A 13,423-nucleotide genomic window follows, 5' to 3' on the forward strand; every position below is an offset into this window, starting at 1 on the left:
AACAGGTGACATCAGGAGGGACATCAGGAGTATTACTTTGAGGCAACACTCCAGACTGGATGGAACAAACAGGAGAGCAAACAGAAGGAAGAACTTCAGGTGGAAGAGGCAGAAGACATCTGAAATCACTCTTTGTCCTTTTTCCTTACAAATGAGTATCAGCCTGTTCGGCATCCTGCTGCATTGCTTTACAAGGTGTGATCGCTCCCAAAATATCCAAGTCTCCCCTTTTCAGCACTGATATCAACTTAGACCATGAGTCATGGTGTTTCTAGCCAAAGGCTCAGTTGCCCAGCATCCCATCTGCAGTGAATGCCCTGGAGCAGATGCCTGGGGAGCATTCCTTGTCTTTCAGCCTCTGGCATCCAGCACACTGAGGAAGAGGTTACATTCAACCTGTCCTGTCCCACATGGATTTCTTTCGATTTTATTTTTGACTCATCTATCCTCTAGCGTTGCAGGCATTGAAACAGGTCTGAACTCTTCCCATCAGTAGAGGGCAGTACCGTCCCAACTGTCCCAGTGCAGAGGCGTGTTGCAAGAGCAGTAAAGTGTTTAATTAAAGGTTGAGACCTTTTTGGCAGGGCTCTGTGTTTTGGTCTCCTAGTAAACCAACATAAGAACTGCTCGGGTTACAAAATCCAGGAGTTAATCAGTAACTCAGACGTCTATGTGCATTTGGCTATTTAGTTCTCCACCTGCTTTTAGGGAAAAAAAAAAAAAAAAAAAAAAGGAAAAAAGATCTCCAATTTAATGAGTAACTACTGGGAAGGAGATGATATGTGCCTGTTCTCCCTGCATATAGGGACTTTCTCACTGGTGGCCATTTTTGACTGTAAGTAATTGTATCCCAAATTCACTGTCACACAGAAATGAAAATCTAAGTGTTTATAGAGAATAATAATAATAAGTTCTCTTAAGGACAGCTTTGTCTGTCCTGCAGTGTCACCTTACATGGTTCCCAGCTTCATGTGGATTTGCAGGCTCATTTATCTATGTACATCCCTTCTACGTACCACCAGCATCTCTTGCTCTCTCTTCCCTCCCACCTGTATTCACAGAACTACAAGGAAAAACAAACAAACAAATAAATGTGAAGCAGAAGAGATCTTGGAAGTTTATTTGGTCTGGGGATTTACCTTCCCTCTGCTCTATCCCAGTGCATCCATTTACCCAGAGGAGAGAAAGGAAGTGAGCCAACTTTGTTGTGCAGCGTGCTTTGGATTAGGTACTTTCTGAAGGGGAGGACTCAGGACTGCTGCTCCAAGTTTTGCCATTGCTACCTGTGGGAATGTGGGCAAGCCAACAGCTCTGCCTGTTCATGGATAAACTAAAGTAGAATTGTATCAATCAGAACAACCCAGTTTAGGAGAGATCTGTAAGGATCATCATGTCCAGCTCCTAGTAACTGTCTTTGAGCTCTAGGATATTCCATCACCTGAATATGAGCTGCATTGACATCTATAAAAGAGTGCTATAAAGACAATATAAACTATTACTATCTTCCTGTGCAATTCTTCCTGTACATGGGATGTGCTGATCTCTCTGTGCCTGATTCCCACCTGATCACTCCAACTTATCTCTTACATTTCTCCCCACAGTCCTCACCACATCAGGTTGCTCTTCACAGAATCACAGAATGCCTTGGGTTGGAAGGGATCTCAAGGATCATCAAATTCCAACCCCCCCACCACAGGCAGAACTGCCAGCCACCAGATCAACTACCAGATCAGATTGCCCAGGGCCCCATCCAACCTGGCCTTGAGCACCTCTAGGAATGGGGCATCTACAACCTCTCTGGGCAGCCTGTTTGGCACCTCACCACCCTGTCAGTAAAGAACTTCCCCCTGACATCTAATCTTTTCTCAGTGAGTGCTCAAAATACAGCTCCTAAAGTGACTGTTTACATAGTTCATGGTGCCCAAGCCTTGTACATATTCATAATACAGCCACTACTGATAACAACATGCCTTCTGACGTTTAACCCCTCTTTGCCCAGAAGAACCAGTACAGCTGCTTTCTGTCTTATTTTTTTTTTTTTTTTTCCTAATCTCAGTCAGAGCACTTTGCCCCCAAATCTTCCCCTCATCCACATCACCTCCAGTAGAGAAATGGGCTGTGAAGACAGGCAAAGTAAATGAGGGCAGGAGTATTTCTGCAGTCTTTATTCCTGGTGACACTGGCTATGTCTGAAAGCACAAAGCTGGATGCCAACAGCCCAGGCAGAGTTTGAAGAAGCAGTACTGTGAAAGGAGGGTGGATTGGTGAAGTATTCTTCCTGTAAACTGAAAACTAAAAGTTCCTGACCACAGACAGAGAGAAGAAACAAATCCAGAAGTCTCCAAATTTTATGGTTGTTTTTGACAGAAGAAATTCTTTCAACCTGGCAATGATGTCATTAACTTCCCAGCATTGATTCTGAAATTCTCTCTTTTAGCCTATGTTAAACACTAATTAAACCCACTTACTGCAAAAACAGCCTCAGGTTCATAGTGCTATTTATTAAACTCCTTAATGAGACAAGAGGGAAAAATAGTTTTATGCTATCAATTTTTAATTAACTCTGTCAGTTTTGTGCAGTCAGCCTTGCCAGCTGCCTGGGAGAGAGATGCAAAGAGTGAAAAAGAGGGAGAGATCTCCAAATAAAAAAAGGGACTCAGGGATTTTCCCGCCAAATGTCATGTACAAGACCATTCGTCGAGTGAAAGAACTCGACTTGTTATTAGAAGAAAACAAGCTTCGTGTCAAAGCCAAAGTCATCCCTGGATGCAAAGTGTCCTTCAGGGTTTTCCATAAGTATGATAGAATCATAAAAGAGACCCACAAGGATCATCAAGTCCAACTCTTGTAAGACATCAAGGGAGCATGGGAATCAGTCTCCTGCAGCTGCAAGGCACTTGATTATTAAGTATTTTATTCTCTTCTGAGATACTGTCACTGTATGGCACTGTATGAGCTCTCCAAAGTGTTAAGCATTAAAATGTCTGTCTGTATTTCATCACATCTTTACAAGAGATTTGAATTTCTCATGCTAAGAGACTACAGTGAGCATCTGTACCTTTACCTGAGTGCAATGTCTTGTATGCTTTTGATAGCACCACAAAGCTTCTTCCACGGCAGTACAATTCCTAATTACAATAAATAAATAAATACATAGAGCAAGGAAAGACTGAAGGCCAACAGGCGCCTGACAGTGGGATGTGAGGTTGTACATGAAACTGTTTGGGTCAGTCACTTCACCCTGTGACAACAGAAGCATCTGTCATTTGACAAAAGAAACTCTTGGGAAGTCATTGGTGTTTGACTACAATCCCCACATGAATGTGTGCAGACCACATTTAAATGCTGTAGGAAAACACCAGGCTGCAACTGTAAGAACTCTCTGGGCACCCAGCCCCCAAACATGGAGCATCAGCCTTCCTGGCAGCTGGGAAAGGACAATGATACAGGCACAAATATGTTGCCCTAGTCACTGATCATTCACAACTTAGTAATGCCTTTGTACAGCTCTATGTACATTCATCTCAATTGCTCATATGCCTTTGTTTCTGTGAGTACATGTAGTCAGGTGACTGCAGGTGAGGTAAGCACTTGTTTACTGACACAAGTTAGAAAACACTTCCTTTGAAGGCTGTAGTATTCCTTTCACTGTGTTACAATAACCCGGAAGATACTGTCAGTGAAGATAAGAGAGTGGCATGATGGCTGCAGGAGCCAAGGGTCAAGAAAGTGTGCTCCCTGAGTCGTAGTTTCCTCCTGGCTAGAAAAGACATCTTTCCATCATAACTCATTCTGAAATCCTCTGGTAAGTGGGGCTTATGGCAAAGCTGACTGTTATGAGCAAATATCTGCAAATCAAGAGAGATAATTTGCAGTATTTGGGAAGTTTTGCTTCATACCTTACTCTTTGCTTTGTTTTCTATCTGCATTTCAGGAAGACATTCTGTTACAGGAACTATGAAGGTAAAAAAGGAAGGAAGAATTTTTATGGAAACAAATCACACCCACACCTATAGTCAATGTATGTGGTCTGAAGAACCTTTTATGGCCTTAGAGTTTAATTCTCAAAAACCATCAAGAAGTAAAGAGGGAGGATGAAAGAGAACTTTTAATCAGAAGCTATGACGTCTTCAGGGCTAATGCAAGTAGAAGCAGGTCAGGCAGCATTGTTCTCTGAGCACTGATCACATGAAAGGTGTGTGTCCCAGGACTGCAGATCATTCATCCCAGGGAAACATGATGGACGTGCTGGCAGAAAAATTCAATGATTTTAGAGAGTTGGTTGCTTATTTACCACTGGGATTTTTTATTGGGTTAACATTTTATCTTGTTTTCCTAACGCTACACAACTCAGCCTGGAGCTCACCAAGCATAGCAAGTTTTATAATCTATTAATGTTCAACTCTGCCTGCATTTTTCTCTTTGTTTCATATCCTGTGTTACTAATGATAGCTTTATTTCTAGACATAGGGAGAACTGGTCAGTCAGGCACCAAGTTTCCAGTTCTTGCTACTGCCTTGGACTCTAGGCACACTTGCCAAAGCTTCATATAATCTTAGTATTTGCACATACGTTGCCTCCTGGGCCTCATCAGAGCTCTCTGTCCTGCAGTTTCACTATTGGTTTTATTACCATTCCCTCTGTGGGAGATGCACAGAGGGAATATTCAACACACATGCTTACATGTCAACACAGAAGACCTTCACACCAGGTTTCTCAAGACATCCTTTCTCCTCTTGTATTCATGTGAAAAAAAACACACAAGCATAGACCTAAAAAAAATTCTAAGCTCAAGTCACATTCTCTATGGCAATTTTTTGAATTCCCGGGTGCCGTTTATCTTCTCTGACATTAGTTTGTTTTGACACCAACAATGTGTTTTTCCCCTCCTGCTAAGTGGTCTCCATGAGCCTAAGATCCTTATTCTTTTCTGCTTGAAAATTCCCTGAACTTCCTTGAAAATCTGTGGCAGACCTTTCACCCACTAAACCACCTTCCAATACAGAAGTAAGAAACAGGTCATAGAATCATAGAATTATAAAATCATAGAATGGGTGGGTTGGGAGGGGACTTTAAGATCATCTCATTCCAACACCCTGCTATAGGCAGTGACACCTCCCCCTGGACCAGGTTGCTCACAGCCCCATCCAGCCTGGCCTTGAATGCTTCCAGGGAAGGGTCATCCACGACCTCATTGGGAAACCTGTTCCAGAGTCTCATCACCTTCACAGTATAGAATTTATTTTTGATATCTAGTCCGAATTTACCCTCTTTTAGTTTAAAGCCATTTCCCCTCTTCCTGAAGGCCATCAGTTCACCCTACCTCATGTGTGGGTAGAATGATGTCAGTGTCTCTAGTGACTCACCTTACTCCTTTAGCTGACATGAGACATATATTTGTCATCAAGGCTGGCTAGATGGTACAGTGGTGATTTATATGTCAGCTGCTTACTACAGGTACTTTGTCTATAATCCACGTGGTGCACATGCCCTGAACAGTGCACAATTCAGAGCTGAGAGATTAAGAGTCTTCAGATTATTCAAGCCATAAATTCTTAAGTCAAGAAAAAAAAAACCTGAGCACATGACGAAAGAGAGCAGAGGTAACAATCTTCTTAAGGAAATGAGTTTCTTCAGTACAGGAGAGACACTGACCTGTTGGAGAGTATCCAAAAGAGGCCCACAAAAATGATCCCAGAGATGGAGCACCTCCACTGTGAGGACAGGCTGAGAGCCAGGGCTGTTCAGCCTGGAGAAGGCTGCAGGGAGACCTGAGAGTGGCCTGTCAGAATCTAAATGGGTGCTATGTGAGGGAAGAGGGCAAACTTCTTTGCAGGGTCTGCTGTGATAGGACAAAGGGAAATAGTTTCAAACAAAAGCAGAGGAGAACTATATTGGATACAAGGAAAAGGATTTTTATGCTAAGGGTACTGAAGCACTGGAACAGGTTGCCCAGAGAGGTGGTGGATGCCCCACTCCTGAAAACATTCAAGCTGGATAGGATACTGAACAACCTGATCCATCTGTAGGTGTCCCAGTTTGTTGCAGGGGAGTTGGACTAGATGACTTCTGAGGGTCAGACTTCCAGCTGGAACAATTTTATGATTGCATGATTCTATGAGTGTGGACCAGGATATATAGACCTGTTAACCACCGGTGTTGGTAACAGAGAGTACCAGCCTTCACATGTGGGCAGTAATACCATCTTCTTGTTTACTATTCTTTATTAGATCCAAAACTGTAAGAAAATCTTGTACTAAAACTAAGCTTGACCTCTTGCTATTAAGAGTTAAGCGTGAACTCATCTAGGATTTGAATGGGAAATTCCTACTGTGGATCCACAACAATGAATCATACTTGATCAGCTGGTAGAAAAAAAGTCAAGCAAAAGTGGATAAACTGAGATGTTCTGAGTGGCACTTTCTTCACAGATCAGGTCAGGAAATAGATTATTACAGTGAGGGTAGATGATAACCATGAGGAAGATACTGCTTCAGAAGCAGTAAGATTGGGTATGGCAAGAGGAATTATCAATTTCTGAAGAGGCTGAGGAATTATTAAAACAACATAGACCTGATTCTAGAAGGTCTGGGGCTCTGAGTATGGGATGATTGGTATTCTGACTTCTCAAACCAAGAAAATACATTATTTGCTTCTCCAAGTCTCAGAAATGTTTGATCCTCGAAGGCATAACAAAATAATTGACACCATGGATATTGAGGAGGAAGATGTGTCTGCCCTCCCATCTCCAACTCTACTCCTTTAAACACTGAAAAGAAAACAGATATTCTCTAGATGAAACTAGACTCTTCATTTTCTTTCCTCCCAGTTTGTTCCTTTGACTGAAGATCCATAAGGCCCAGCTCAGGTTGGCTCACTGTCAGTAGCTGCAGTGGAAGCTAGTGTCAGAAGTCACCATCACACAGGAATCTAATTTCTTTTAACTACACAAGTAGCTTCTTTCTAAATCATACCTGTAAATGGTTGGATGGAAAACTTGGCTGGATACTGGAGAGCATTTCTCTGAGTCAACGCTGCCAAATTTCTGGATGACAAATTTTCCCAGTATTGCTGTAGACAACACCTCCTACCTCCTAACAAAGGACTTTGCTTACTCCTACTTTTCTCCTCCAAAACATCCTTCCAAGAGCACATCTTTAGGAATATATTTCAGAGAATGTGTAGATGAAGTGTCTTTAATATATTTCATATTTCACAGAGAAATGTAGTCTTCATCCGCAGCAGAATGTAGGGAATAGTAGCATGCAAAGATGTAGGCTGTGATCCTTTAAAGGACCTATGAATATGGAGGAACAGATGCTTTAGGGAATTAACATATCAATTCATGGCATGCACAGTACCATACAAAAAAATGCTATTTATGATGATTATGTCATTTTTGTAGAAACAAAACCTGCAGCAAACGAGCTAGAATAGCTCTATTCAAATCCTTCTGAAATGCACAGCTTCACCAATGTTAGTTTCTAGAAGCCTGACCTTTTGCAATGTAAATACTCTCTAGGAGGATAAGAGATACAAAGTATGTCCCCAGGTCTCAGTTTGCCTTGAGAGTTCCAGCTAGGATTAACTGTTACTCTTGAAAATTGGATTTCAGTGACAGACAGAGAAATGTTTGACTTTACATGCAATGAAAGCTGCAGGTTACCTGTGCTAGATGTCAATCAGCAATTTAATCTGGCCTACAGCAGTCTTTCTTATGAGTTTTCTGACAGTCATGCTGTTTTCATCACTCCTAAGAGCTTCTCTAAAGAGAAATCTGTGTCAGAAGAGGAAATCCTTCTTCCTCATCCTCCTCTATGGGTACGCCTTGCATTCAAGCTCACTCAAACTGTCTTTTCATCATCCTGAGCTGTTGGTCTTACCATTCTGTGGATCATCCTACTGAGCTCATCTGTAGCTGAACAGGTCACCTCAATGGACACTGAGCAGTGCATTGAAAACAATGCAGTAATATGGAATTTTGGCTCTATGCCCTTCCTGTCAAACCTCTGATTGAGGCTGGCTTTCTGCAGTGAGGCAAGAATGCAGTACTTTATCTAGTACTTCCTGTGAAACATACAGCAAAGAGACAAATTCCTAGAAGACATTTCAAAACCTCATTGCAATTATATCATTTTCCACCAGACCTTACAGGATTTTTTTGCTGAGAGCAATTCTTCACAATTCAGTGTGAAGTTTTCTTCAGGATCCAACATCATGCCCTCCCACCCATGTTCTCTGTCCTTTGTCCCAGGTGTTTTGCTCTTAAGAGCAGGTTGGGTCTCACCTGCTGTGGGCTGGGCTATTTCAGCACACTACATCCCAGGTGCATTCCTGAAATACTTGTTAAGTGGATTGAGCTTATTCTGGGGCCTGTCCTGCTTGAATATGCAAAGGATTCCAATGCTATCTGGTATATCTGATATGGCATTGACCTATACTCTCCTCTCATCTTATCTTCCTACTCAGTGAGCAGTCAGAAAATGCTGGTGCTGCTGTACTACTGAGGGCAGTGATTCCCTTCAGTAACTGCTCCCCAGTGTAAGATGTGGCCATTCACATAGACTCTTAATACAGCCCACCTCATGCAGTCTGCCAAGGTTTTATTAGCCTCTTCCCCACTAATATATGGTATTAAATATTAAATTATTTGGGTTGCTCTGTGAAACTCCTGAGCTGGAAACAACCCACAAAGATCCAGAGGCCCAGGTCTCCATGAGCTCCAGGGCACTTTTCCTCCTATGAATTTTGGATGATATCTTGGCACTGAAACTTTGTCAACAGAGAATTTCCAATCTGGAGGACCACTGGTAGAAACTGTCAGAAGGGAGAGGCATTTCACATCCTTTTAGTGTGGAAAGAATATAAGTGAATGGACAATTGATATGGAGCTGGAGGAGATAAGGCAAAACTGGCACTGGTGTCACATCAAAGTTCTGCCCAATGGAGCATGACATCTCTTGGCATAAGCGTGAAAATGGGGTGAAGGATGTTGGTAAAGGGCAGGCAGATCAGGGATTGTGAATAGAAGACCAACCCTGCAGCTGTGCTTCAGTGATGTTGGAACAAAAATCAAGACTGTGAGATAAGAAATGCAACGGGAGATGATTTTCATTAGATCAGTTGGCAAAGCTGGAAAAGGCAGAGGACTGCAGGCCAGGCTACTTGATGCCTCCAGGCTGGTGGTTTACCCATGTTGAGCAGGCAGAAATGATTCCTCTTCCCTCAGAGTTTATTGCATTCATATTCAAAGAGCTGCATGCACGTCCCATCATTTCTGAAATGACACTCTGACATCTGCAGCATCCAAAACTTGTAGTAACGCTTTTCCTACCTAACAATGAACACTCCAGCAGTGCTACATGTAAAGCCTTAACCTGATGAAGATTGAGATTCAACAAGACCAAGTGCAAGGTGCAACACCTTGATCTGGGCAATCACAGGCATGAGTACATTTTATTTTTCCAAGCTGGAAGGAGCCCTGGGCAACCTGGTCTTGCCCATGGCAGGGAGACTGGAACTAAGTGATCACTGATGTCCCTTCCAAGCCGTTCTATGATTCTATAATTCTTCAGCTGGTGTTCTTGCTTCCCACATCCCCCTTTCATTATTTGTTTAACTCCAAACTCTGAAGCATGCATGAAAAATTAAGGGGCAGAGGAACACTTAAGATGATGAAGTATCTATTTTGTCCTGTGTATTTACAGGAAACAAAGCTTTTCCCTCGTAATCCTCCAGAACCCAGGGGAGGCCCATCTGTCTGTCAGTACCAGAGATAACTTCTCTTCTAGAGGAATACAAAATCTGAACCACAGCTGCAGCTGCAGCTCTGATATCCAAGCTTTACGAGTGTTTTTAAGAGGCAATTGAACAATCAGTCCAGTAAGTAAAACTTGTGACTTGCTTTCTCCCACTCACACTTACGAGAGTACAAAAGATATAATAATGTTCATTGTTTGGGCTAAAAAATGACATGGGGGAAGTAATACTTCCCTTTAAATGAATCAGCCTGAGGCAGCTCTTTTTAAAGAATGGTTTGTCGTCTTACAGGACATTTCAGCTTCTGTGAAATGCCAATGCAATTTCTACACAGATCTGTGTTCACTTCCAGCAGGTCACTGAGCAAACCAAGCATCTGTCTAGGGTTTCAAAATGCTAATATTCTTCAGAAAAGGTTAACTTCTATTAGAACCTGATGATTTGGAAATAGAGCCTCTGTAGGCAGTGCTGTCCCAGGAGACAGTAAAGTCAAGCAGTTTAATTGAGTAAGAACTGGCAGAATCTTCACTACATACTGATATTTATTTGCATCGTGGCGTGAACACCGATGTTGACCTGATTTCTGCTTAAGAAACACCTGGCTTTGTTTCCTCCTTTTCCCCTTCTCAGCTCAGTTTCTGGAGTGGCAGGGCCAGGTTTCAGCAACAATAGCTGAGTTCTGGCATTTTGATATCCAAACCAGGGTAATTTGTTTTGTTTGCTTGTTTGTTTTTGTTTTGTTTTGTTATTTTTGCTTGTTCGTAATTTTTGCTATCTTGCTTATCCTGCTCAGGATTAGTAGTTGCAAAACTGTGTGCAATTCAGTGCTGAGCAATGTGTTCCCTACCCACAGCTCAGTAAACTACACTGGGATGGGGACTATAATGGACACTAAGAGAGCATAAAGGAGAGAGAAGTGCGTATGCTTCAAAGCGAAATAGCAACAGGATGGCAGATGGACACAGGTGGTTGAGTAGTTATTACATGTTTCTGGATAGAACTTCTTATCTGAAGTCAAATTTTTATGTTTACATTTTGAACACTCATAAACACCTGCTGAGCAAAATGTAAAATGCAATAAAACAGTACTTACCTTCAAGCATTGACCAAACTTAGGCATATCCCTGGGTGAATTGCATTGAGTGTGCCCGAAAGTGCCCTTAGCACAGTAATCTGTTATGAGTGACAATGAAACTTTAATCAATAACTGATTTCCAGAGATGTTTCAGCAGGCATCACAAACCGCCACTGATCTTTGCTCAAGCACATGACCTTCTGAATCAACATGTGATGTCCAAGTGTGATAGTAGGCAAAGTTTTCTGAGCAGCAGCAGGAAGGGGAGTTTCTTTCCTGGTTAGCATCAAGATAGAAAGACTATTTTTGGATCTTGTAAAAGTTGAAATTAGAGGACATTGGTCCCAAAAGGAGTTTGCTCATGTTTCTGGTTAGTTTTTGTCTCCTTCACCAGTTAAGCCATGGTCTTATTCAACTGCTGTTACTTTAGTACATACGTTTTGAGGTTGGATTACTGGCCACAACCTTGAGAAAGTGAAGCTTTCCTTCTTGATTCCATCAGTTCTGTTGCTTTTTGCCACTTATGCAGACCTCATTCCTTCTTTCCCTTCTGTATTTCCAGTGATGCTATTCCAAGCAGTGCTCACAATAAACACATAATGTTCACTCTGTCTCCCTTTTCAGCATGATGCAATAGAAGGAAAACTGAGCTGAGACAAAGACGACATGGGGAACTGTTCAAGCAGCTTGAAGGTATGACCATATGTGAAAGCCCCACTGGTTCTGGAGTTGGCCTATGGATTCACAATGACTGGAACAACCAGAAAGGAATGCAAAGATAATGGAGAGCCCTCCCTGCCATCTGCACTCTTGAACACTCTTTGTTATAGGATTTTGCAGGCCCTAAGATTACAAAAATAACCAAAACCAAGTAAGGAAGTGTTTAGTCTTTAAATTCTTTCTCCCCTCTAAACATATATGCATTTCCATAATGCTGAACTAAATTCTTCTTTTCTTTATCTTGCATTTAAACAATAAGCCAGGTTTTATAGTTTTATGCCAAGTACTTGTTGCACAAGCTCAAGTGACTCACAGTTTTGTTGAACACTGCATTCCCAAGTACTAGACTCTAAGGAATCCTGGTATAGGGAATTAAATATTTTGCAAGAATATCTTGCTACAGCATTTAATACATCTCTTGCATAACTGACTCTTTGGGTGGGATCTTTACTTTGGAAAATAAAACAGATATATGCATGTATTCATTGGAGAGGCTGTAACATGCTGATACTGATTTACTTGAGAGTTTTGGCCAAATGTGGGGTGCTAAGGTTGCTGGGAGCAACTTTCCAGATCCTTACATTTCAGCTAGTACTGCTGGCCTTGAAAGCACATTGGGAATGACACTGATATCATAGAATCCTAGAATCATAGAAACCTTAGAGCTGGAAGGGAGTTTTATAGGTCATCTAGTCCAGCTCCCCTGTAAGACCTTACACTTGAATTTGTTAAACCTCATGATGTTCTCCTTAGCCCACTGCTTAGACTGTCTTGGTCTCTCTGGATGACATCTTGTCCCTCTTGTGTATCAACCATGCTTCACAGCTTGGTGTCATTCCCAACTTGCTGAGGGTGCACTCAACCCCATTTTCAATGTCACTGATGTAGATATTAAAGAGTATTGGTCCCAACACTACCCCCTGGGGGAAACCACTCATCATTGACCTTCATCCAGACGCTGAGCAGTTTACCGCCACACTCTGGTCTTGATTGATATAGTCTCAAAGGCTGGAGAAGGAACTCCTCCAACTGTTTTCCTGTAGGAACACAACTGCCTCTTACTGATGTCTTGAATGAGTTCTACCCAGCCCACAACACTACAAATTATCAACACCAGGCCAGATTTTGCTGCGTTCAAACACTCAGCATAACTCCTTCCATGAGTGAGTAGGAGTCCCCCATTAACAGCGAGATCATTACTGAAGGTATTGAAACATTTCATTCCCTTCCTCCCCTACTCTCCTCCTCCCCCTAAACCTTATTCTCCACTCTCATCCAAACAATTTCCTCTTTTCCTTGTTGTATTAAGATCCTATGCAGAAAATCCAATACCTTATCCCCAGGACTAAGTAGAATTAGAAGAGCATATAAACACATTGCCATTGTGTTTATATCAGTGGCATGTTTGTTCTCCACAGGCACTAAATGTCCATAGCAATTCACTGTACAAGGAAGGTGGATAGCATACCAAAGCCGTATATTTAGTAGCTGTGGGAGTTTAACTACAGATATATTAAGGAATACGCCTCAGGAATGTAAACAGATCCAGAGAGTTTTGTGAGCCAAGGCAATTAATTTGAAGAGTTGTCTTGCATGCACACACGTGTACACATACATGCCTGCTCACATCCCTCTCTCTACCTGTAGCTCTATATAAATATACACCAAAACCAATATTTCTAAAGCATGAATAACAGTAAATATTTCTACCACAGAGAGGAAAACTTATTTATTTGGAGTGGAGTGGGAGGTCATTCACTGGTCAAATAAGGATGTATCTACTCATGATGCAATACCAGGCTGACCTGGGTTTAGCTCCAGTGCAATGAAATTGTGTGTAAAATGAATCTGTGAGGAGGTTAATAAGGT

At 41.9% G+C, this 13,423-nt stretch overlaps 2 long non-coding RNA genes across 3 annotated transcripts; one reads left to right on the forward strand and one right to left on the reverse strand.

Annotated features, from left to right (window-relative positions):
* Positions 1-1,542: 1,542 nt before the first annotated feature.
* LOC146761674 (uncharacterized) lies at positions 1,543-12,033 on the forward strand. The gene is made up of 2 exons (XR_014942403.1): positions 1,543-3,805; positions 11,459-12,033. It is a non-coding gene; the product is annotated as an uncharacterized LOC146761674 (long non-coding RNA).
* On the reverse strand, positions 4,016-11,217 carry LOC146761675 (uncharacterized). Of its 2 annotated transcripts, none has more exons than XR_014942402.1 (2): positions 10,853-11,217; positions 4,016-4,248 (listed from the first exon to the last, which is right to left on the reverse strand). It is a non-coding gene; the product is annotated as an uncharacterized LOC146761675 (long non-coding RNA). The 2 variants fall into 2 exon arrangements; XR_014942401.1 differs by lacking the exon at positions 4,016-4,248 and adding an exon at positions 6,715-7,297.
* Positions 12,034-13,423: the final 1,390 nt, after the last annotated feature.

Source organism: Coturnix japonica, chromosome 2 (genome assembly GCF_054131305.1).
Source record: "Coturnix japonica strain WE chromosome 2, WE-NBRP24, whole genome shotgun sequence".
Taxonomy (NCBI): Eukaryota; Metazoa; Chordata; class Aves; order Galliformes; family Phasianidae; genus Coturnix; species Coturnix japonica.